Below are 26848 nucleotides of genomic sequence, written 5' to 3'. Positions count from 1 at the left end.
AATTAAATGTGAATTTAATTAAAAAGTAGAGAGAAAGGTTTTAATTAAATAAAATAATTTATTCAATTAAATGATGCAAAAAGGGCTTAAGTGAATTTAACTAAATAAATTGAATGATTTACTTAATTAAATAGAGGAATGTGGGTGATTTAATTAAATTGGATTTAATTAAATAGACGAATGGACATAAAATATTCATTTAGGAATATGGTCATTTTTATACGTCTACACATATAACACGAAGTCACTAACCTCTGGAGACTTAGACCTAAAGAAAGAAGTCAATAACCTGTGAATCTTGGAAGGCAAGAAACATGTTAATAACCTATGAGAAAAATTGGACATCAAGGAAGATAACATAGTGGAAGTGCGTGTAGGTGATTCTTTGAACCTACCCATTTCTATGATGATCTGTGACCTGCATTTCTCTGTATCAAGAGTCACAAAATTTGGGTTTTTTGGGTTCAAATTGTAAGGGGAGTTTTAAGAAAGGTCGAGCCATTGGTGTTAGGCATCAGAGGTGCATAATACGAATTGTTAGTACGGAAAGGAACAAAGGCCAGATGAGGGGGACATGTATTTGAGTGGCTAGGACAGAAAGACAATTGGTCTGAGTGCAGGCACGCTTAATAGAAAGCATCAAATATTTCACTTTTTCTCATGCGTTAAGGTTTACAAAATATGGTTCTAACATGAGAGATATTTGTGTGTAGGAACGCGGGGTTTTGAGGTGGGTGGACTAGGGTTTGGTGGCAGCAACATGGGTTGTGCTAGGATTTGATGGCAGTTGCATGACAATTGTTGTGCAATGTCTATATAACACAAATAAAACGAAAGGAAAATGCTTGCATAAAATGTATATATGGATATCTATATATATTTTTATATATGTATGTGTGTGTGGATATCTATATATATATATATTTGGATATATGTGTGTGTGTGTGTATGCATATGTATATCTATATGCATATGTGGGCGTATAGAATGTCACTGTTTGTGCCTATTTTCTATCTACAACAAGGCTCCATTTATAGAAGACAACATGTCAATGGCAGGTTGCACTATTTTTGTTTGTTTGGTGAATGTTCCTATTGAGGGGTCTGTAAACTTTGGGATCTAGTGAAGCTGAATGTGCATAGATTGTCAATGCACAAGCTTCCATGATTGCAGGGGCAAAGGACTGCCTGTATTGCAAGTGGGAAAGAAAAATGCAAGATGGCCTGCATACAGACAATTTCAGTTTTGTTATTTTTGTGTATAGATTTTTTTTTTTTGTATTCATTCTTCATAGACTAATAATGTTTGTCTTTTCACTGCAAGCTTATTAGGACACATCAAAATTGAATTATATTTTAAGTGCATACTTATACCAAACGCATTTGTACGCCTTCTTCGTCACAACTCTGATACTATGGAAAATTGACACATATAATTTAGATGATATATATTGTATGCCAAAAATATGGTCTTGAACCTACAAGAAGAAAAACACTTCAAACACACCAATGAAGCATTGCATTAGAGTTAGAAATCATACACAAGTTAGTGGATTTAAAACTCAAAAAATTGCCTCATTGTTCTCTATCTCTAAAGATCTTCAAGATTCAAGGTGGCCCTCACTTGGAAGAGCACTTGATCTCTTAGATGACAACCCAGAGAACGATATTTTAGTGATGTGCTAAGATCAAAATGGATGCAACTAAGATCTTAGCTAAGATTAAATAATGGATGAAGATAGGATGCAAGATGCAAGACTAGATGATTAAGATGTTAAATGTATTCCAAATTGAAGATTAGATGATGCTAGATGAGTTAATTAAGCTAGATGAGTATAAAATACTATGAGATGATATGCAATTAACTAGATGATATGCTAAAATGAAGCTAAAACACTAATGCTAATGCTAAATGGCTTGGATGCTTGAAGATGGCTTGAATGCTTGAAGATGACAAGATGAGCTCCTTAACCTGCAAAATGACTATAATTTACATGCGCAAGATTGAGATATGAATTGAAGAAGAAATGGGCTCTATTTATAGAAGAATTGGAGAATTGGATGGCCAAGATTGAATTGGCTTAAGGAGGGTCAAGATTGAAAGTTATCAATCCATGTGACATTTTCAACCCAATCCCATGTTGACAAGTGTCACCATGAGATTGCTTGAGAGGAGAGGGAGGAGGCATTAAATGCTTTAGAAGACTTAATAGAAAATGTAGGAGAATGCAAGTGGGAGAAATAGGAATTTTAATTAAAATAAAAAGATTTATTTCAACTAAAATGAATGCAACTTGCATTTGGATAGATATTTAAATAAATATTAATTTATTTAAATGTGGATGTGAATTTTGGATTTTATTTAAATAAATCTTAATTTATTTAAATGAGAAAAAGGGGGATAAAGCATTAAATGCTTGAAGACTTTGAGGGAAACCATTAAAGGCTTAAGAAGACTTTAAGGGAAACCGTTAAAGGTTTGGGAAGACTCTAGAAGGAAGCCATTAAAGGTTTGAAGACTTTAAGGGAAGACATTAAATGTTTCAAGTGGGTGGGGATAAATAGGATTTCAAATAAATAATTTATTTATTTAAAATTGTTGTGCAACTTGCATTTGTAGGAAAATGCAAGTGGGTGGAGGAAAATAGGATTTTTTAGATAAAATAAAAGATTTATTTTAGCGAAAAAGAGACCCAACTTGCATCTGTTGTAAAATGCAAGTGGGGTGAGGGAAATAGGGATTTTTAATTAAATATAAATTTAATTAAATGGGAAAGGGGATTTTAATTAAATGTTGATTTTAATTAAAATGGAAAGGGGATTTTAATTAAATGTTGAATTTGATTAAAATGGCTAGAAGTGGATATTTAATTAACTGTTGTATTTAATTAAAATGGCTAGAAGGGGACATTTAATTAAATGTTGAATTTAATTAAAATGGCTAAAAGGGGATATTTAATTAAATGTTGAATTTAATTAAAATGGCTTAGATAGAAGAAAGAAGGAATTAATTAAATCTTTAATTTGATTACTGTTTGATTAGAAGAAAAGGGATATTGATTAAACCTTAGTTTAGTCAATAGGCAGATTAGGGTAATTAAACAAATATAAATTCATTTAATTAGTTGTGCAAGTTTTAGGTGTCTACATATATTACTTATTGTTAGTTTTTATTGAGTGTTAAACCACATTTTCAAATATGAATGTATGTAGGTTCATTCTATGTGTTTTGAAATGCATTTTCTTTCCAATGTAGACTATCACTAACACTAGTTATCCATGTAGGTTGTTGATTTCCAAGGACGATTGAGCAATCCCCCGCAACATCCAGAAATTTCCAAGTTTTTGCTCTCTCTCCCTGCTTTAATATTACTTGCACTATAATGTCCCCTTATTAATAATGTTTAGGGCTTTTCTATTTTCTTATAAGAGGCTTGTTTTATACATATATTGATGCATATTATTATTTTATTTGATATAAATGTTTGTATAAAAATCTTATCTTTATCATGTAATATTAATGTCCTTAGTTTAATGATTTAGGTAATGAAGAAAATGATGAATGCAATTGTCTGTTGCCTTATAGTCCACTTTGTAGATGTTCTATTTTAGAGAATAAGATATTATTCCCTAATTTGAATGCAATAGAAATGTTATTTACGGAAATTACCCTCATCAAAGCAATGTCAAATATATGAACCTTATATCTTGATTCCTGCAGACGATGTGTGCAATGCAAGTGTTGATCTATATATATTATATTGATCTCAATTAGAACCACGTATTTTTGACAATCCAATACATATTTCAAATGATATTTGGGGTGTTGTTTCAGATGACCGATATCGTATTCACGTATTTGCAGTGATGGAGTCATTTTTGGTTGGCATCATTAACTCCTCATGTGTTTATCCTTGTTATTGTCTATTTTTCCATTGAGAATTTTAGACCAGGTTATTAATAATATCCCCATATCAACTAAGAGACAGAACCTTTAGAATAGATACTTCTTATTAAAGAGAAATGTCTTTCCAATAACGAACTATTGCTCTTTATACACATCAATTATCGTCAAAGAGTTCATTAATAATGATTGTTGCCTTTGTCTTTTACCACATAGAGTGACCAACTTAATTATTGCACAGTAGATTGTCATGGAATCATTATCTATGTTTTGTATCCTTCTTTATCAATCATTAACAAAGTCTAGTGTTTGTATTATAATTTGGATGGGGACATGACATGCACCCTTTTTTACAAGATGCCCAATGGATCATAATCCAGAATTCGTTGCAAGTCCAATGAAAGCATTCCTTATTACTATTAATGATCTCGAGTGGAATATCATGAATCATTTATGGCTAACCGCTAGCTAGGTGATATATAACACAGCCACTTGCAGACCTCACATCACAATGCGTGAATAATTGGTTGTGTCTTCACTGTGACCTTCGTCTTGAACGCACAATGTTATTGATAGTGTCTTTTGATGTCAATTGGATCTTCGTTCTTTTTTCACATCAAAGATGACATTTGCATTCAGAAAAAGGTTGAACGAAGCTCTTGAATTCGATGTAGATGAGTCTAAACTGAATGACACACTACGTATTGAGCACGTTCGGTTCGTATTGCCATATGACATCCGCTTGCCTATAAGCTCAATAGATTTAATGGATGATACAATATTTAGTTGTTGTTTTTTTGTCATTGTGTTACACTTCTGATTGGGAGGTCCGATTTGTATACTCAGGAGGGATTTGGGCGTTCAAATCCGTTGCAGGCGCGATTTGGGCCTTCAAGTTTGAAGCCATCGACAAGTGGTCTTCAAAATGATTGCACAACCATATTGGTAATCATTTCTCATCGTCGTCTTATAATTTTTTTCCACCCGTGTGTGTTGTGATTACCTAAAGTTGAGCCTCATAAGTGGAAATGTAGACTAGAGTATGGAGATAAAAGCACTGATGATGTCTTCTTTTTTATTTAACAGTAGCATGATAATGTGTCTATTGGTGGGGAAGATGAGCCCATCGGCAATGTAGAGGAGGGGGAGTACACTTTTGTTGAAGGTGGTGAGATTGAAAAAGAGGATGTCTCTAGTGAGCACAAGGCAAGGACCAAGAAGGAGGAGAGTGAAGGGCAGGGTGATGGTGTCAATGCTCATGAACAAGGACGAGGGGCCAGTAATGAGGAGGTGAACTATTTGTTATTATATTTTGTATCATCTTTATAATTCTTTATTCCGGCAAAATTGAATGTGATAGTTTGTCCCTGTTCGATGTGTGTAATAACAGTCTAATTACAAAAGAGAATATGTAAATGGCAAGTTGCACAACTTTTGTCTGTTTGGTAGATTTTGGGATATGGGGAGGTTGAACGTGCATAGATTGACAGTGCACCACCTCCCCTTATTAGATATCCTAAGACGCGGTTGTGCAGCACATGGTAGTAGAAAATGCAATGTGTGTTGCATCGAGACAGTGTGGAGGTACACAAAGAAGAGGGAGGCTGATATCGAATACTAGATGTGTGTATAGTATATGTAGACACCCAAAATTGTCCAGTCTAATTATCTAGAAGCCTAATTCTTCTATTAATTAATAAATCTTTATTTATTTAATTAATTCATTTATCCTCTTCTAGCCTTATTTCTCATTTAAATAAATACATTTATTTATTTAAATTATCCTTTTCCTAAATTAAATAAATATCTTATTTATTTAATTGATCTCACTCCTATTAATTAAATAAATCTTTATTTATTTAATTAATTCATTAACCTTTTCTACCCATGGCACGTGCCATTCATCTCTTAATTCATACACTACCTACCCCTTTCATTATTTTATTATTTCTTTTACCTACCCTCTAATCATAGCCGGCCTCCTTTTACACCTCTCAATCTTATCCCTCCATTTCATATAGTGTCTTCTATATAAGGAGATGCTTCCTTCATTATCAACCCTAATCAATCTATGCATTCAGCCCCCGTTGACTACTTGACTACACTACGCTTTTGAACATAGGCGATCCTACTTGCAACCACATTTCCGTTCTTTGTTGAGCTCTTGTGCACACATAAAATCTGAGAGCAAATATATCAAGCAAGATCAATGGAGATAGGAAGAATGGAGATTCAAACCCTATTGGACATGTGATGGTATAATCTTTGTGATTTCATTTGATTTGCATTGTCTTAGGTAATCTTCATATGTTATGGTGGATCTTTGTTGTTGCTAGGCTAGGGTTTTGTGGTTGAATTCATTTAGCCTTTCAATATCGTTATTATTGTTATCCATTTTCACCATATACATTTTGGCACACGCTGTGGGACATGGATTTTTGTTAGATCTATGTTTTTTGCAGATTTTTCTAACCCTATATTGTTGTTTTGTAAAACAATTTGGAGAATAACCTTGTGTAGCTAGGGTTTTGGACACAAAATCAAGATCTTGGAGAGATTTGATCATATCTCACAAACAGCTTGGAAATTTTGCACCAAATATTTTTTGTAGGTTGAAGAAAGTATCAGGAGCTCTCAATACAAAATTCAAAATTTTTGGAGCACATTTTCATTTTCTATGAATTTTTTATGATTTTTCATAAAAAATAATTTTGAGAGCAAATGAGAGAATTTTTTGGATTTTCTTACATTTTTGGAAATCACCCAAAATTATACACAGGATCTGTTCTTTGTAATTTTAATTTTGATGCAAAATATTTTCCTAAAAATCGGATCTTTAAAAATTATGGTTTTTCCTTATTTTGATCAAATCTCACAAAAGGCTTTGAATTTTGGTATCAAATTTTTTGTGCAAGTCAGGAAAAGTATCAGAAGGATTCAATAAAAATTTCAGAGTTTTTGGATCACTTTTTCCATTTATATGAATTTTTTATGAGTTTTTATAAAAAAAATTAATTTTGAGAGCAAATTAGCGAATTTTATGGATTTTCTTACATTTTTGGAAATCTCTCAGAATTATACATAGGATATATTCTTTGTGATTTTAAATTTGATGCAAAATAATTCCTCAAAAATTAGATCTTTGAAAATTAGGGTTTTGCATTATTTTACTCATATCTCACAAACTGCTTAGATTTGTTGTAGAAATTTTTTTATGTGGGTTTGGAAGACCATTAGGACTCTCCAGTAAAAAATTTAGATTTTTTGGATTGATTTTGCATTTTATATGAATTTTTTATGATTTTTCATAAAAAATTAATTTTTGGAGCAAATTAGCAAATTTTTTGGATTTTCTTACATTTCTGGAAATCTCTTGAAATTTTACATGTGGTCCTTTTTTATGATGAATCAAATCTTTGAATTGGTCAACAAAATGGATCTAAAATTTACCTAACTTGTGTGCTTGCAGGAAGGGGTGATTATTTCAAACAATCCAAACTACTAATTGTAGACACCCAAAATTGTCCATTATCTAAGCCTAATTCTTCTATTAATTAAATAAATCCTTATTTATTTAATTAATTCATTTATCCTCTTTTAGCCTTATTTCTCATTTAAATAAATACATTTATTTATTTAAATTATCATTTTCCTAAATTAAATAAATATCTTATTTATTTAATTATCCTACTTCTTCTATTAATTAAATAAATCTTTATTTATTTAATTAATTCATTAACCTTTTCTACCCATGACACATGTCATTCATCTCTTAATTCATACACTACCTACCCCTTTCATTATTTTATTATTTCTTTTACCTACCCTCTAATCATAGCCGACCTCCTTTTACACCTCTCAATCTTATCCCTCCATTTCTTATAGTGTCTTCTATATAAAGAGATGCTTCCTTCATTATCAAACCCTAATGAATCATCTTAAGGACTTGACTACACTACGATCCTACTTGCAACCACATTCCGTTCTTTGTTGAGCTCTTGTGCATATAAAATCTGAGAGCAAATATATCAAGCAAGATCAATGGAGATAGGAAGAATGGAGATCAAAACCCTATTAGACATGCGATGGTATAATCTTTGTTATTTCATTTGATTTGCATTGTCTTAGGTAATCTTCATATGTTATGGTGGATCTTTGTTGATTGTTAGGCTAGGGTTTTGTGGTTGGATTCATTTAGCCTTTCAATATTGTTATTATTGTTATCCATTTTCACCATACACATTTTGGCACGCCCGGTGGGACTCTTGTCCCTTTTACATTAACATCTTTGTTGCAGATTTTGTGTTTGAAGTTGCAGATCTGGCATTTTCGACAACATTTTTGACATTCCCGCATCTGTGCACTTTCGGATCGCGTTTTTGTTTTTCTGGCGCGTCTACGACATCTGGAATCACGTCTGTATTGCTGGCAATATTTTATTTTGCAGGTTTCGAGAAAGCGCGTTTGTGTTATTTAGTCGCGTCTGCGGTGTTTTTAGCCGCGTCTGTGACCAAGGGTCGCGTCTGTGTTCTGCAGACGCGTCTGTGCATCACATAACCACGTCTGTGTCACGAAGTCGCATCTGTGATCATTTTAATCGCGTATGTGCTTTGCAGGATTTTCTGTTTTACATTTTTTTGCAGAAACACATCTGTGAGGTGTTAAATCGCGTCTGTGTAGGGCGGAATCGCGTCTATGTAAGGTAAAATCGCGTCTATGTAAAAATAAAAATAAAATAAAAATAAAAAAAAATTTAGGTTTTCATTTTTCGCCATTTTGTCTTGCATTTAATGTTTCAGATCTTGTTTATTTCGAGCTAACATTTTCAGATCTAGCTAACAAAATTGGTGCAGCTTGTCTTGAAAGCAAAATCGTTTGGTTGAAAGCCCCTATTTTCACAAAGTCTTTTGGGTTTTAATATTTACCTAACTTGTGTGTTTGCAGGAAGGGGTGATTATTTCAAACAACCCAAACTACTAACAACTCTTTGTTGCAGGTCCTTGGCAAGGTTTTTTTGATTTTTATTGTGTGCCTTGTTTTCATAAACTAGCAAACACTTCCATTGGTGCACTAAAATTGAATCATTGTCTTTTGTGTCTTGAGCAATAGGCTCTTTTTGTTTAATTCTTTAGAGGGTCTGTCTTCCCGTGTGGTCATTAGGACTACTAGTGAGAAGAGAACGACCCAAGTGGTAGCAAAAGAAAAGCCATCTTCTTCCGAACCACTATAAATAAATGTATTCATGGTGAAAACTATGAATAACGTGTGCTGATTAGTTCATACCGACACTATGTCTCCCCATAAACCCGTTTGATCAAATTTATTTGATCAGTTGTAGGGCGTAACCCCTACCGGCTGGGAGCCTTCTGTATTTACAGAGCTGAAAGTGCCGCATGTATGGCCACACGAGCGGATGCCCTTACTAGCACCTTTTTGTTTTAGAAGCCCAAATCCTTCTAGTTGTTGGGGCAGGAGGTCGGACCTCTGGTAGCGGCCCACACACATACAGTTCTTAGTAGAGATACAAAGTTCGCCATGGGGAGTTTTCATGGGGACTGATGCTTGGCTGACCCGAGAAGTGAGTGCCGAGGGTGGAGCCAGTGAGGTCAAGCATCTAAGTATCCGCTCTGAATAGCGTAGCCTCGAGGGTAAAACCCTATGTGGGATCAACAACTATTGTCTTGGCCAGCCATAAGAATTGTGCTTGACTTATTTTAAACATTCAAACATTCAAGACCAAACAGCAAAACATTGTGTCTTTTGTGTCTTCAAGTGTATGCAAAACAATTTTACATCAAACAACACACTTTTCTTGGAGTCATTTTGAGTCTAGACACTTGCAAACATTGGGTCTTCATCAACACTGTGTCCTCTTGTCACGAAAATCAGTCAAACAGTCAAATTGAGTCACAACAAAACGACTTCACAGATTGGAAAAAATTGCACAAATTTTACAAAAACGCGTTTGTGTCTGTTTTAACCGCGTCTGTGTTGTATAGGCGCGTCTGTGAAGGGCAGAATAGCATCTGTGTTTATAACAGCGTCTGTGTGGAATATAAACATGTCTGTGTCGGGTAACCGCGTATGTGAAGTATACAGGCGCGTCTGTGTCCAAAATTGAAAAAAAACTGTTACAGTCCAACAAACATAGACAAGAAAATCTCAGAAGCACATATGTGTTAAATAGAGTAACGTCTGTGTCAGGAAACCGCGTCTGTGAAGTATACAGTCCCATTTGTGTCCAGAATTGAAAAACTGTTACAGTCCAGCAAGCAAATACAGTCAGTTTCGGAAATCTTGAGCTTCCTAGGTCATCTCTCTAAGGTTTCATTTAGCATTCAACCTGTCCTTGGGTCTCACAAAGTCCATCATTGCTTTACATCTCTCATTACATTCACAATTGTCTAAACTTGAGTCAAAAGGTCACTTGCTTGTCCTCATCATACTTTGTCAACATACTACATACAACAACACTTTGCCAAGTGGTCCCTCATCAAGGTTTCTTACCTTTGGGTCTCATTTGGTTTTACTTAGAGTCAAGGTCAACTTACCTCATCAAGAGAAACTATCCTCTCTTTGGAAGTCACACCTACTCTACTACATACATACTTGGTCTTACACTTTGGACATTGCAAGTACACTTCAGATTCATTTACATTTCATCCAACTCTTGGTCTTCCATACTCTTTCCACTTTTCATCTAGTCTCTCACATCTTGGTCAATACCTAGTTCATGGTTGAAACCCGTCTTCAAAAATCCAGGAGAGAAACTAAAGAGGCTCAAGAGTCCGCAAACATGAGTTCTTATGAGTATGACAATGATATCTTTTTCAATTCTAATCATACTACATTACCTGACATGGATACCTATAGAAACAATCCAAATGTTGAGAACATGGACACTATAAACAACAATGCTACACAAAATGACAATGTGGACAACTTTTCAGTACATTCAGCAGATGTGGAAGAATCCATTATGAATCCCCATTTCAATCGATTGGTTGAGGAAATAATGAGGAGAGATAGACAATACTTCTTACACATGATGGCACAAAGTGGAGCCAAGATACCTCATGATTTTGACATGTCTCAAATAATGGAACATAGACCTTTGCAACAACCTCACTCCAACATGGATCAAAGGAGACCTAATAGTGGAGGAAATAGAGGACCACACATGGTACCTGAATCACCATCAGATTTGCTTCAAAAACCAGAGGTCCCACATACACATGGTCAAACATATGATACTCACCTTCGCAGACCATTATGGAAGTCTTATGCAGAGAAATATGCTCAATCACATATCAATGCTAAGGATCAACCACCAAAGCAATTGGATATTCAAAGGCATGCTCAAAATTTGGACACAAGGAAACCCCGTGTCAAATTTGGGGGCAACACATTAGAACATGACATGCCTATAGAGTATGGTATACATGGACAAAATAGATATTTCGTTCCTCAACATGAATCTATACCAAGTGGTCCATATATGCAGCATCACTATAGACCTCCTCCATATGAACATGTGTATGATCAATATCATCCATATATGCAACATGCTCCTCCTCCAATTGGTGCCTCAAGCATAGGGTATGGTCCAAGAAGTCGATCTCCACCTAAGAACAATTTGGAGCAACAAATCAGGGACTTACAAAAGAAAATGGAGGACATAAATACACCGAAGCCAACATACACAATGAGAGACATATGTCCTTATCCATTTGACAAGAGCATTCCAACGCCTCCTTTTCCTACACACTTTGTGACACCTAAATTTGATAAGTATAGAGGAAAAGGGGATCCTAAGGCACACATAAGATAGTTTTTCACAGCTTGCATTGAGGTAGCAGCAAAAGAGACATATTTGATGAGATTATTCCCACAAAGCCTAGGTGATCAAGCTATGGAATGGTTCTCCCAACTTCCACCTGGTATTAAGTCATGGGGTGACTTAGCAGAGGCATTTATTCAACATTTCTCCTACAACATAGAGACATACATATCAGTCACTACTTTGTGCAACACCAAGCAAAAAGATGGAGAGTCTTTTTCATCATTTTTACAAAGATGGAGGAATCTAGCCAGCAGATGCTCTTGTGAAATTCCACAAAAACAAATGGTGGAGATGTTCACCCAGAATGTTAACAAAGACATTGGCTATGATCTAAGGAAAGCTTGTTTTTCCACCTTCAAGGACGTCATTGAAAAAGGCTTAGCGATAGAAAAGGTCCTAATTGAACAAGGAGTCATTAAGATATTCAAGGAAAACAAAGATGACTTTAAAGGAAAAGACAAGCCAAGATTTTGGAATAAAAACAAGAACAGAGTCAATGATGGTGTTGTTGATGCCAATACAGTGCGACCCAAATTCATTTTTTCTAGATCAAGTTCTACAAACAATCAAGTGAATACTCAAACAACTTCTAGATCACGAAGGAAGTATACCCCGTTGGGAGAACCACTTGAGTCAGTTTTCAAGAAGTTAGTGGCAAACAAGGTGATCACAATTCCAGATTTCCCGCCATATGAACCAAAGGTTAAACCAAATTGGTGGAACGATGATGAGTATTGTGAATTTCATAAGAGCAAGGGTCATAAGATAGGAAATTGTCATCGATTGAAGAACATCATACAAGATCTCATTGATAGAGGTGATATTGAGATTGAGGGACACTCATCCAATCAAGAACATGAGATGTTTAAGGAACCATTCCCAAAGCACGACAAGGGAAAAGCTAAAGTCACAGATGATCAAGCCAACTATACTAGAGCACCTTACAACTATGATTCAACTATCAATCATATCTCGATGAACAATCATATCTCTACTATTACCATCAAGAACAAAAACCCTGAGAATCCTCCTCAGCGGCCTAAGATTGTCCTAAGAGGTGTTGGATCTTCTTCCGAACCTACTTCTGAATGTCATGTTACAACTCGTCGAGGTAAAATTACTTTGCCAGGTGCTTCAACTAAAAACACCGCTTCTTCATCTACCAAACCTAAGTATGACCTTGTAGAACAGTTAGGGAAGACACCCATGCTCATCTCCATCCTTGAGCTCTTACGCATATCCCCCGCTCATAAAGCTATTCTTGACAAAATCTTGAGAGACACCATCGTTCCTACTGATCTGAACATGGACCAGTTTCAAGCCATGGTGGGATACCTTTCCATTCCACATTCCCTTACATTCACAGAAGCCGATGATGCCTCCGTAAGTCAGCCACATAATGCACCATTACATATTGAAGCCTTCATACACAAACATCGAATAAAGCGAGTCCTGATAGATGGAGGAGCTGGTCTAAACATTTGTACATTGAGCACCATTAAACAATTGGGATATTCCGATAAAGCTATGAATTCAAAAAATCAAATCACCATCAAGGCATATGATGATGAAGAATGCTCATCCAAGGGCACGGTCACCTTACCTCTAAGAATTGGGCCAGTTACAAAGGATGTGGTTTGTCAAGTCCTAGATTTAGATCTCACTTATAATATATTGCTAGGACGTCCTTGGATTCATGAAATGAGGGCAGTCCCATCGACATATCACCAATGCATTAAGTTTCCTCACAATGGAGTCGAGGTAACAGTTAACGATGATCCTAATCCGTTCATATATTGCAATAACTTGATATCACATACTGAGATCATCATTCCCAGTAATCGTGAAGTTGTTCCTTCTTCGACATACATTGACCCTGAGTCATTGAAACCTTCGACATCAAAACAAGGTGAACTTAAAGGCAGATTTCAAGACAAAGGCATGGGAGAATACACTTTAAATCAAACCATGTATTTACGACAAGTCATGAGCTCTCCAAAAGAATATGGAAGGCCACATCCTAACAAGCAAACATCCATCATAGTATTCAAATGGGATCCTACTACCTTTCAAAGATGGGGCGAACTGGAAGAGGAAGGTTTATACAAAATGCTCTACAAAGACATTGAAGATGACACACAAGATCAGATCAATATACCCTGTGAGAAATATGGCAAAGGCTTCAAGATTCTACAAAAATTCGGGTATGATGGAAAAAGCCCTCTTGGGTTACGAAAAGAAGGCTTTATGGAGCCCTTACAACCTGAATTGACTGTAAAAAGGGAACGCTCGAAGGGACTTGGTTTTCTGACTTCCAAGATCCACACTAAAAGGATAGAAGAGGCATCACGAATCAAAATTGCCAAAATTCAACAAGAGGATCGCTATTCCACAGACTCCAACGAATGGGAATGGGGTTCAGACAAATCCTCCAGTGACTATGAACTCACCGAGACATTCAGAGAGCCAGATGAACCCACAGAAGAGGAGGAGTTTTATAACAAATTCAGAGTTGGTCAAGAAACAACCCATGAGGAGTCTACACAGTCCTTGTCTCAAGGTTCTAGGTTGAAATCACATAGGATGAGAACACCTGTTCCGGAATGCGCTACTAGTGATGATAATTTGGATTCGCTCATGATCGAGACTGATGAGGAGAGTGCCATCGATGACCTCGATAATTACCTTGACATATCCGAATATAACCACATCTTCACTCTTAGCCCCGCTAACTTCGAAGACATTAACGACCTTCCCCTTGTTCACCACCAACTCATTGACTGGGATAATGAGGGACCTGCACAATTGGATACATTCCAAAATGATGAAGCCTTTATTGATTATCTAGGCATACGAGATGATCTTCCCCCTGGAGACCATAAAGCGGGATACACCATAGAACTCAATAGCGTGGCATATTTTGGTGAGGGTGTCGGACCTTCCAGTCGCAAAAATGTGAAAATAAGAACAAATCAAGGGTCTTATGGCGAAAACCACATTGTGGCGCTATCTGACCCCAAAAAAGTAAAAAGAAAGGACGTATCTGAGGGTGAAAACCTCTCTGAGGCACCCGAAGATGGAAGGCTCGACATTCTCCCAGCATCATATGAGGAAAAATCATCCATGTTGGTAGAGGAGACTATCAAAACAAACATCGGTACAGAAGAGGTTCCACACAACATATTCCTAGCTCAATCATTGACAGAGTCTGAAAGGTCAAAATTCATAAGTTTCTTCAAAAAGAGACAAATCAACTTTTCCTAGTCATATGCTGATATGCCTGGATTGGATCCGGATTTGGTAATGCATCATCTGACAGTCAAACTGGGGGCAAAACCAGTAAAACAGAAATTAAGAAAAATGCATCCACAAGTGGCATTACTAGTCAAAGCAGAACTTGAGAAATTACTCGATGTTGGATTCATACGTCCAATTGATTATCCTGAATGGATCTCTTACTTGGTACCTATCAGTAAACCAAATCGCAGCATCAGAATTTGCACAGATTTCAGAGACATCATCAAAGCTTGTCCAAAGGATGACTTCCCATTACCAAACATTGACTTGATTGTTGATCTCACAGCAGGTCATGAAATGCTATCATTAATGGATGGATTCTCTGGCTATAATCAGATAAGAATCACACCCGAGGATCAACACAAAACACCATTTACTTGTCCATGGGGAACTTTCTGCTGGAATGTCATGCCTTTCGGGTTAAAGAATGCAGGTGCTACATATCAAAGAGCTATGACTACTATCTTTCATGATCTCATGCATGTAACTATGGAAGATTATGTTGACGACCTCTTGGTCAAATCAATAGACAGAAATACACATTTGGACATACTTTCAGTTGCCTTTGATCGGTTGGAAAAATATAAAGTAAGATTAAACCCTAAGAAATGTGTCTTAAGAGTAACCTCTGGGAAGCTCCTCGAATTCATTGTATCCAAAAGAGGAATTGAAGCGGATCCAACAAAAGTCAAAGCTATCTTGGAAATGCAACCACCAAGAAATATCAGTCAACTTCGATCCTTACAAGGCAGACTCCAGTCCATCTGAAGATTCATAGCACAACTGGCAGATAAGTGTAATCCTTTTCAGCACCTGCTAAATAAAAACATCAAATTCAAATGGGATGACAACTGTCAACAGGCTTTCCAGACGCTCAAATATTATCTTATAAATCCGCCAGTTCTGATGCCACCAGTTCCAGATCAACCACTATTATTATACATTTTAGCTACTCCAACAGCATTGGGGGCACTCTTAGCGCAACAAATCGCTGAAGGCAAGGAAAAAGCAGTATACTATATCAGTCGCACATTGGTGGGATACAAGCTAAACTACACACCAATTGAGCGCGCATGTCTGGCCGTGGTCTTTGCTTCACAGAAATTACGACATTACATGCTTACTCATAAGACAAAGTTAGTTGCAAGGATAGATCCGTTGAAATACCTTCTCAATAAGGCAACGCTTACTGGGCGACTGGCCAAATGGGTAATGATACTGAGTGAATTCGACATCGAGTATGTGGACAGAAAAGCAATAAAAGGACAAGCCATCGCAGATCAATTAGCAGATGCTCCCATGATAGATGATGTTCCTTTAAGTTCAGAATTTCCAGATGAATCCATTTTAACAGTGTCACATGCAAAGCCATGGCAACTGTACTTCGATGGCTCATACACACAGCATGGGGCAGGAGCTGGCATCCTCTTTATAACTCCTCAAGGGGATTCTATACCAAAATCATACCGCTTATCATTTCCTTCCAGTAACAATATAGCGGAATATGAGACATTAACAACAGGATTACGAATTGCAGTTCAATGGAAGATCCAGGAACTTCATGTTTTTGGAGACTCCCAACTTGTTATCCGTCAAGCAACTGGTGATTATCAAACAAAAGATGAAAAGTTAATGCCTTATAAACAAATGGTGGATGATCTGAAACAGCACTTTACAAAGATAGACATTGAGCAGATACCAAGAGAGCAGAATCGCGCCGCAGATGCCATGGCTACAATTGCTTCATTGATTGATTTACCTCTAAACGAGACCCGCTATGAGTTCTTGGTGGATAACCTTTTGGTCCCTTCATATGAAATAATGCCTACTGAGATGATATGTGTTGTCGGTCCCGAATCCCAGTTATATGGTTCCATTTTCACATACCTACGAGACAATACTTTACCTCCTGATCTATCAAATAACCAACGTCGCACTTTCATTCGCCAATCCTCTCGATATGTCATTTTAGCTGATATCCTATACCGGCGAGGTCTAGATGGCACTCTTCTTAGATGTTTAGAAAGCGACGAAGCTCAGATTACGTTATGGGAAGTGCATGAAGGAATATGTGGTCCACATGCTAGTGGTCCTACCTTGGCCAAGAAACTCATCAGGACTGGATATTACTGGCCCAATATGGAGAAAGACTCATATCAGTTTGTCAAGAAATGTAAGCAATGTCAAATTCATGGAGATCTCATACATGCGCCAGCACAAGAACTTCAACCACTTGCGTCTCCTTGGCCTTTTTGTCAGTGGGGACTCGATCTCATAGGCAAGATTCACCCTCCTTCTTCCAATGGTCATAAATTCATTATCACCGCCACAGAGTATTTTAAAAAATGGATTGAAGTTGTGCCTCTCACACAAGTTACTAGAAAACAGATTGCTACATTCATCCTTAACTATATCATTTGCCGATACGGTATTCCTGTTTCCATTATCACTGATAACGGGCGTCCCTTCAAAAATCAGGATGTTCACGAACTCTGTGACCGCTTCCATATCTCTCATCATTTCTTCACACCATATTACCCCCAAGGTAATGGCCAAGCTGAGGCGTCTAACAAAACAATCCTTAAAATCCTCAAGAAGACAGTCAACGATGCTGGTCGTAATTAGCATATTCAACTTAATCCTGCACTTTGGGCCTACCGCACAAGCGTCCGTACACCTACAGGAGCTACACCCTATTCACTAGTCTATGGTTCTGAAGCCATCTTGCCTATCGAGGTCGAGTTACCCTCTTTACGGGTCTCTTTGCAAAACATCATCAATGATGAAGACTATAGGGTCTCTCGCTTACAAGAGCTGGAACTATTGGATGAACGAAGACAAATTGCTTATAGTCATCTCAAGGTTTACCAACAACGAATGAGTCGCAGCTACAATCACAAGGTCAAGTCTCGCACATTTGAGGTAGGTGACTTAGTTCTCAGAGAAAATCCTAAAAATCAACAAGACAGAGAGAAGAAGGGCAAGTTCGAACCAAACTGGCTTGGTCCCTACATTATTACAGCAACATATGGATCTGGTGCATATCAGCTTTCAACTATAGAAGGTGAACCTTTGGAGGATCCTATCAACAGCATGCACCTTTGCAGGTTTTACACATAGCTCTTCAGAGTATCCTAATTCGAAAACACAAAAAATTTCAAAAATTTCAAAAATACAAAAAAAATTATAAAACAAAAAAAAATCGTTACTTGGTGAAAACCTGGCAAATAGGCGCCTTGTGACACAAAAAAAATTGAAAAATAGAAAAAAGTAAAGAGAAATAATTTCGTCCAATGGTGAAAACCACTTTGGTGGCACCCTGGGCAAGTACCATGGTGAAAATTGGGTCACCAGCGCCATGCGTAGAGACATTGCTCCTCTCTCCTTCAAGATTCACTTTCATCCTTCACTTTGCACACACTCACAACCTATCGTTCATAATAAACTTACCCATTCCCATCATGGCTTGTTATTGATCTCCCTAAGATTGGTTCGCCATTCATAATAAACCTCCCTTTTCATCCCTTTCCATCCATAATAAATCAGATCCTATCTGTGGCTAAGGCAAATCCTACGTCTAGTAATGGGTGTGGAATTGAGAACATCACATGTTTCGAGGAGTACAGTCTCTTCCAGCTTCCTTCAGTCTGTCCGTACACAATCCGCAATAAAGCAGCATCTGCATCACAAATCTGCAATAAAGTTTTGTCTTCTCCATAATAAAGTATCAGCTTCATGGATTCAGTCAGTTTCAGATGAGACACAGCAGCAACAATGGGCTTCAACAAATCAAATCTTTCAACAGACTCAGACAACATATGGTTCAATGCTATCTATCCTTTCTGTGAAAGTAAACATTGTGACCACAATCGAATAAGACTTATACAAGTGACAAGAGACACTAAACTTGAGGACTATAGTGGATGTTGGTGTCGAGTCTTAGTTTTCTTTTGATTTCATCTTTTGGTGACATGTCTTTTAGCTTTTTCAGGATGTCTCTGACTAGAGATTCTATCTCCAGGATGTCTTTGACTAGAAAGGCAAGGATGGGGTATCGTCACCTATTTTTCTTTTGCTGTCTGTGGATTGTCTCTTAGTAATGCTATGACTTGTCCAAGGATATGAGGACACTGTGAGTCTAGTGTGAACTGGGGCATTCCTTGTTTGTGACTGTCTTATCTCCATGCAAACAGGTACAATGACTTTCTGGGTCGAACATATGCCTCGATTGTCATAACCTATTTTTCCATAATAAAGCTCAATGATGATAACGCACAAGAAGCTCTTTCACTTTCATATCTTCTATCTTCCATCCCCCTTTCTTGATTGACTTCCATCGTCCTTCTCGAGTCCGCGTAGCCTACTATCACATGACTGAGTATAATGACACACCAAAAACATTTGCATTTCATGTAGCTGCACCTACATTACCACATATAAGTATTTCATACATACATATAGATATCACAACTACATCACATCCTGCACACAACACCTGTTAGCACAATTTACATTTGCATTATCATATTCATCTGCATTACTTACATTCACATTTGCATCATGCATACACATATAAAACATAAACGAACAAAAAAAAAATATTGCATTGCATCATATACATATTTGCATCCATATCATAAGCATCACATAAGAACATCTCATCACATAGGTACACATGCATATAGCTGTCACAAAGATGAATCATCTCATATATATATATAAAGTGTCATGATACAATGATGTCAAAATCATATGGCTACAAAAGCACCCGCAGGTGTCTACAATACAAAAATGGTACAAAACTGATACAAAGGGAGCCCTCTAAGGCTATGATGAACTCCCTCCCTCGGAGCTGCCTGGCCTTGGTGGAATCTGAGCCCCTGAAGGACCCGCCTCAGGATCATCCTGCCTGTCCCCTCTATCTAGTGGTGGTGGAGGACCCACGACCCCACCACTCGATGCCTATCTCCTCCGGCTCCCGTCGTTGTCGCTGTACGCAACGGTCTATGGAAGCTCCTCACCCACTGATCTGCTGGCACTGCACCATAGTAGAAGTCCCTCCAGTAGCCTATCTCCTCTCCTGCCCGCAGGACATATGCATATCCTGCCCCTGTGTCCTCCGCCGCCTGTCTCCCTGCCCTCAGTGCTGTCTCAGCCTCTGTATAGAGCTAGATCGCCTGATCTCTCTCCCGCTCAGTATCCCTGAGCCTCATCTTGAGTCGATCCCTCTCCCTCTCCAGCTCCTGAATCTCATATGCCTGTCCCTGGCAGATCTCCCTCAAATCCAGTAGCTCAACCTCCACTAGGTCAACCCCCTCTGCCTCTGCCTCTGCCTGTGGCTCCCCCTGTCCCTGTACTTGTACCTGTACTGGTACCTATACTGGTCCCTATCTCTATCCCTATCCCTGTACCTGTACCTGTACTGGTACCTGTACTGGTCCCTGTCTCTGTCCCTGTCCCTGTGCCTGTACCTGTCTGGGACCCTGTGCTGCTGGTACCTGTAGCGGCAATCCACCGCAACCCCTCACCACCTAAGCTGGTCTCTCCTCATCACCCTCCCTCCGAGGTGCAACCCTCCTCTCTCCAACTACTCCCCTCCTCCTCCGTCGGCCTCGACCCCCATCACCTCCACCGTCATCATCATCTCCCCCACCATCTCCCTCCACTGCCTCTCCTGGATCTGTCAACCGTGGGAACGGATGCTCTGTCCAATAAGCTGTATACTCGGCATCCATGTTGGCATCCTCGATCTTTGGCCACATGTCCCAGGGTAGAGGTATCATCTCCACCAGCTGTGTCACTGCCTTATCATACGATAGCAACGGCCCAAACTGTGCCTGATCTCTCACAGTACGGGCATACATGCCTGAGCCCCGCGGCATCCTCTGAATCCGGCCAAACTGTCGACCAATCCTGTCTACCAGCTGCCTCTCTAGCACATAGGGCGTCTGCCCAATCAGGTACCTGCTCCGAAAGGTGTACGGTAGCTTGACTGCATCATCCTCCCACTGCTCACAGCCCAGATAAGGTCTCCATATGACCTCATCAATATCATCAATCACTCGCCGCCAATACTCTAGCCTGCCAATCCGTGGCTGCGAAGTGATCATATCATATAAATGCACGAAGCTGCGCCCATGACCTCTGCCCCGGAAGTGTATCGATCGGGTAACTGACAGATGCTCGTAAGCCCATACCTGCAGCAGTGTCACCCCGCAGCCCAATCCCACTGACCCATGATAAATGAACTGGTGAAGCTCGTAATACAAATGGGCCAGCACACATGGTCCCTAGGCATATCTGGTGTGCTACGTCACCAGTGTCTCTAGTGCTCCCCCCCAGCCCACAACCAATCCCCGTGTCGCCCTGTCTAGACATAGGAACCCACTGATAGCTCCTCCGATCACTACCGGTAATGCTAACCCTGTGGCTGTCATGGTGTCCCATGCTACGTGTCCTGCCCTCATCTCCAATCCAAGGTCCTGAAATACTCGTCTCAGGGCCTCTCTGTCACCATCTCGATCGTATGGGATCAGCTCCCCATCGATCGACACCCGCAGAATCCTGTATACATCCTCCAGGGTGACTGTCATCTCACCCATAGGCAAATGGAACGTGCACATCTCAGAGTGCCATCTCTCAGCAAGCGCACTCAGCAAACCCATGTTTGCCCGAAACTCAGGCACATATAGTACATGTCTCAAGCCCATCTCCTCAATGGCAGCTCGGTCCTCGAATGACAACTCTAATCGCAACCTCTGCGTCGACGGGAATCTCTCCCGTGACTCTAGCATTGGCAAATACTCCTGCAGTCAAGCAACTCAATCATGTCAGTTATAGTGGCATTCACTGTTTATCACAAAATGCTACTCGCTATCTAAATGCATATGGCTATCTACCCTAGTGACACTCACTGTTCATCACAAAGCGTTGCTATTTATCCTAGTGGTACTCACTGTTCATCACAAAATACTACGTGTGTGACACTCCCTGTTCATCACAAAGTGTTACTCACATTTGCACTCCCTGTTCATCACAAAGTGCTGCTCATATTTCAGTACTCCCTGTTCATCACAAAGTACTCTATCTTGGTACTCACTGTTCATCACAAAGTGCCTTGATCTATCCTAGTCTTCCGAGAGGACCTGCTTGAGTGTATCCCCTCAGCAGCTTATCCAATCGACAGCATATGTTCATCACAGAACTGTCGATTTGACCTAGAAGATGCAAATTCATACTTTTCAAACACAGATGCGCCTAGCGAACACAGACGCGCCTGGCACCAACACAGACGCGCCTGGATGTTTTTTGACACTTTTTGGACCCTAGTCTAAGCGTATTTATTACCCTATTCGACATGCATTAATGACAAAATTAAATGCGTCAAAGTACGAGGAGGTTTGGTGGTACTTACCGGCTCTCCTGCCTCTGCTGGCCTCTGAAATCGGCGAACGCGGTCGAATCTATGAATGAAGGCCATCACTGCTGACTGCTGCTGCTCTATTTTCGCTCTGCAATATGCTCTTGTGAATGTGTAGATGACAATGAGGATGTATTTTCCCCCGTGGTCTATCTTATAGCCTACCCTAGCCCTCGCCTTCATTTTTCGAGTCAGTCTTCATTATCCTATGACTTTGTCACTTTATCCGGTCAATCCATTCTGGCCATTCTTTCTTATCGAGAGATTGTTTGCGATCTCCAGACATTTTCATCCAATCTCTCGAGGGGGCATATCATTCCCATTCTGGAGCAACTCTGTATCAGTTCATCTTATCTTCTTCGAAACAACGCGACAAGCCGCATTGTCTCAAAGAGGGGCAAAATGTAGACACCCAAAATTGTCCAGTCTATTTATTTAATTATCTAAGCCTAATTCTTCTATTAATTAAATAAATCCTTATTTATTTAATTAATTCATTTATCCTCTTCTAGCCTTATTTCTCATTTAAATAAATACATTTATTTATTTAAATTATCATTTTCCTAAATTAAATAAATATCTTATTTATTTAATTATCCTACTTCTTCTATTAAATAAATAAATCTTTATTTATTTAATTAATTCATTAACCTTTTCTACCCATGACACATGTCATTCATCTCTTAATTCATACACTACCTACCCCTTTCATTATTTTATTATTTCTTTTACCTACCCTCTAATCATAGCCGACCTCCTTTTACACCTCTCAATCTTATCCCTCCATTTCTTATAGTGTCTTCTATATAAGGAGATGCTTCCTTCATTATCAAACCCTAATGAATCATCTTAAGGACTTGACTACACTACGATCCTACTTGCAACCACATTCTGTTCTTTGTTGAGCTCTTGTGCATATAAAATCTGAGAGCAAATATATCAAGCAAGATCAATGGAGATAGGAAGAATGGAGATCAAAACCCTATTGGACATGCGATGGTATAATCTTTGTGATTTCATTTGATTTGCATTGTCTTAGGTAATCTTCATATGTTATGGTGGATCTTTGTTGATTGTTAGGCTAGGGTTTTGTGGTTGGATTCATTTAGCCTTTCAATATTGTTATTATTGTTATCCATTTTCACCATACACACTAATAAATCTTTGTTGCAGGTCCTTGGCAAGGGTTTTTGGATTTTTATTGTGTGCCTTGTTTTCATAGACTAGCAAACACTTCAATTGGTGCACTAAAATTGAATCATTGTCTTTTGTGTCTTGAGCAATAGGCTCTTTTTGTTTAATCTTTAGAGGGCCTATCTTCCCGTGTGGTCGTTAGGACTACTAGTGAGAAGAGAACGACCCAAGTGGTAGCGAGGAAAACCCACCTCTTCCGAACCACTATAAGCAACTGTATTCATGGTGAAAACTATGGATAACGTGTGTTGATTAGTTCATACGGACACTATGTCTCCCCATAAACCCGTTTGATCAAATTTATTTGATCAGCTATAGGGTGTAACCCATATCGACTGGGAGCCTTCTGTATTTACAGAGCTGAAAGTGTCGCATGTATGGCCACATGAGCGGATGCCCTTACTAGCACCTTTTTGTTTTAGAAGCCGAAATCCTTCTAGTTGTTGAGGCAGGAGGTCGGACCTCTAGTAGCGGCCCACACACATACAGTTCTTAGTAGAGATACAAAGTTCACCATGAGGAGTTTTCGTGGGGACTGATGCTTGGCTGACCCGAGAAGTGAGTGTCGAGGGTGGAGCCAGTGAGGTCAAGCATCTAAGTATCCGCTCTGAATAGCGTAGCCTCGAGAGTAAAACCTCATGTGGGATCAACAACTATTGTCTTGGCCAGCCATAAGAATTGTGTTTGACTTATTTTAAACATTCAAAACATTCAAGACCAAACAGCAAAACATTGTGTCTTTTGTGTCTTCAAGTGTATGCAAAACATTTTTTACATTAAACAACACACTTTTCTTGGAGTCATTTTGAGTCTAAACACTTGCAAACATTGAGTCCTCATCAACATTATGTCCTCTTGCCACGAAAAACTGTCAAACATTCAGATTTGGTCACAACCAACAACTTCACAAATTGGAAAATTTTTATAGTCCAGCAAACAAGAGCAATCAGTTTCAGAATTCTTGAGCTTCCTAGGTTGTTTCTCCAGGTTTTCATCTAGCATTCAACTTGTCTTTGGGTCTCACAAAGTCCTTCATTGCTTTACATCTTGCATTAAATTTACATTTGTCTAAACTTGAGTCAAAAGGTCACTTGCTTGTCCTCATCATACTTTGTCAACACACTACATACAACAACATTCTGCTAAGTGGTCCCTTATCAAGGTCTATCACCTTTGGGTCTCATTTGGTTTTACGTACAGTCAAGGTCAACTTACCTCATCAAGAGAAAATATCCTCTCTTTGGAAGTCACACCTACTCTACTACATACATACTTGGTCTTACACTTTGGACATTGCAAGTAAACCTCAGATTCATTTACATTCCATCCAACTCTTGGTCTTCCATACTTTTTCCATTTTCATCTAGTCTCACACATCTTGATCAATACCTAGTTCATGGTTGAAACCCGTTCCCAAAAATCTAGGAGAGAAACTAAAGAGGCTCAAGAGTCCGCAAACATGAATTCCTATGAGTATGAGAATGATATCTTTTTCAATTCTGATCATACTACATTACCTGACATGGATGCCTATAGAAACATTCCAAATGTTGAGAACATGGACACTACAAACAACAATGATACACACAATGATGATATGGACAACTTTTCAGTACATTCAGCAGATGTGGAAGAATCCATTATGGATCCCCGTTTCAATCGATTGGTTGAGGAAATAATGAGGAGGGATAGACAATACTTCTTACAAATGATGGCACAAAGTGGAGCCAAGATACCTCATGATTTTGACATGTCTCAAATAATGGAAAATAGACCTTTGCAACAACCTCACTCCAACATGGATCAAAGGAGGCCTAATAGTGGAGGCAATAGACGACCACATCTTGTGCCTGAATCACCATCATCTTTGTTTCAAAAACCAGAGGGCCCACATACACATGGTCAAGCATATGATACTCACCTTCGCAGACCATTATGGAAGTCTTATGTAGAGAAATATGCTCAATCACATATCAATGCTAAGGATCAACCACCAAAGCAATTGGATATTCAAAGGCATGCTCAAAATTTGGACACAAGGAAACCCCGTGTCAAATTTGGGGGCAACACATTAGAACATGACATGCCTATAGAGTATGGTATACATGGACAAAATAGATATTTCGTTCCTCAACATGAATCTATACCAAGTGGTCCATATATGCAGCATCACTATAGACCTCCTCCATATGAACATGTGTATGATCAATATCATCCATATATGCAACATGCTCCTCCTCCAATTGGTGCCTCAAGCATAGGGTATGGTCCAAGAAGTCGATCTCCACCTAATAACAATTTGGAGCAACAAATCAGGGACTTACAAAAGAAAATGGAGGACATAAATACACCGAAGCCAACATACACAATGAGAGACATATGTCCTTATCCATTTGACAAGAGCATTCCAACGCCTCCTTTTCCTACACACTTTGTGACACCTAAATTTGATAAGTATAGAGGAAAAGGGGATCCTAAGGCACACATAAGATAGTTTTTCATAGCTTGCATTGAGGTAGCAGCAAAAGAGACATATTTGATGAGATTATTCCCACAAAGCCTAGGTGATCAAGCTATGGAATGGTTCTCCCAACTTCCACCTAGTATTAAGTCATGGGGTGACTTAGCAGAGGCATTTATTCAACATTTCTCCTACAACATAGAGACACACATATCAGTCACTACTTTGTGCAACACCAAGCAAAAAGATGGAGAGTCTTTTTCATCATTTTTACAAAGATGGAGGAATCTAGCCAGCAGATGCTCTTGTGAAATTCCACAAAAACAAATGGTGGAGATGTTCACCCAGAATGTTAACAAAGACATTGGCTATGATCTAAGGAAAGCTTATTTTTCCACCTTCAAGGACGTCATTGAAAAAGGCTTAGCGATAGAAAAGGTCCTAATTGAACAAGGAGTCATTAAGATATTCAAGGAAAACAAAGATGACTTTAAAGGAAAAGACAAGCCAAGATTTTGGAATAAAAACAAGAACATAGTCAATGATAGTGTTGTTGATGCCAATACAGTGCGACCCAAATTCATTTTTTTCGGATCAAATCAGGTGAATACTCAAACAACTTCTAAATCACGAAGGAAGTACACTCCATTGGGAGAACCACTTGAGTCAGTTTTCAAAAAGCTAGTGGCAAACAAGGTAATCACTATTCCAGATTTTCCTCCATATGAAC

The sequence above is a fragment of the Cryptomeria japonica genome, chromosome 10, assembly GCF_030272615.1.
Source record: "Cryptomeria japonica chromosome 10, Sugi_1.0, whole genome shotgun sequence".
Classification (NCBI taxonomy): Eukaryota; Viridiplantae; Streptophyta; class Pinopsida; order Cupressales; family Cupressaceae; genus Cryptomeria; species Cryptomeria japonica.
The sequence above is the reverse complement of the archived record's forward strand: the minus strand, read 5'-3'. Positions refer to the sequence as shown.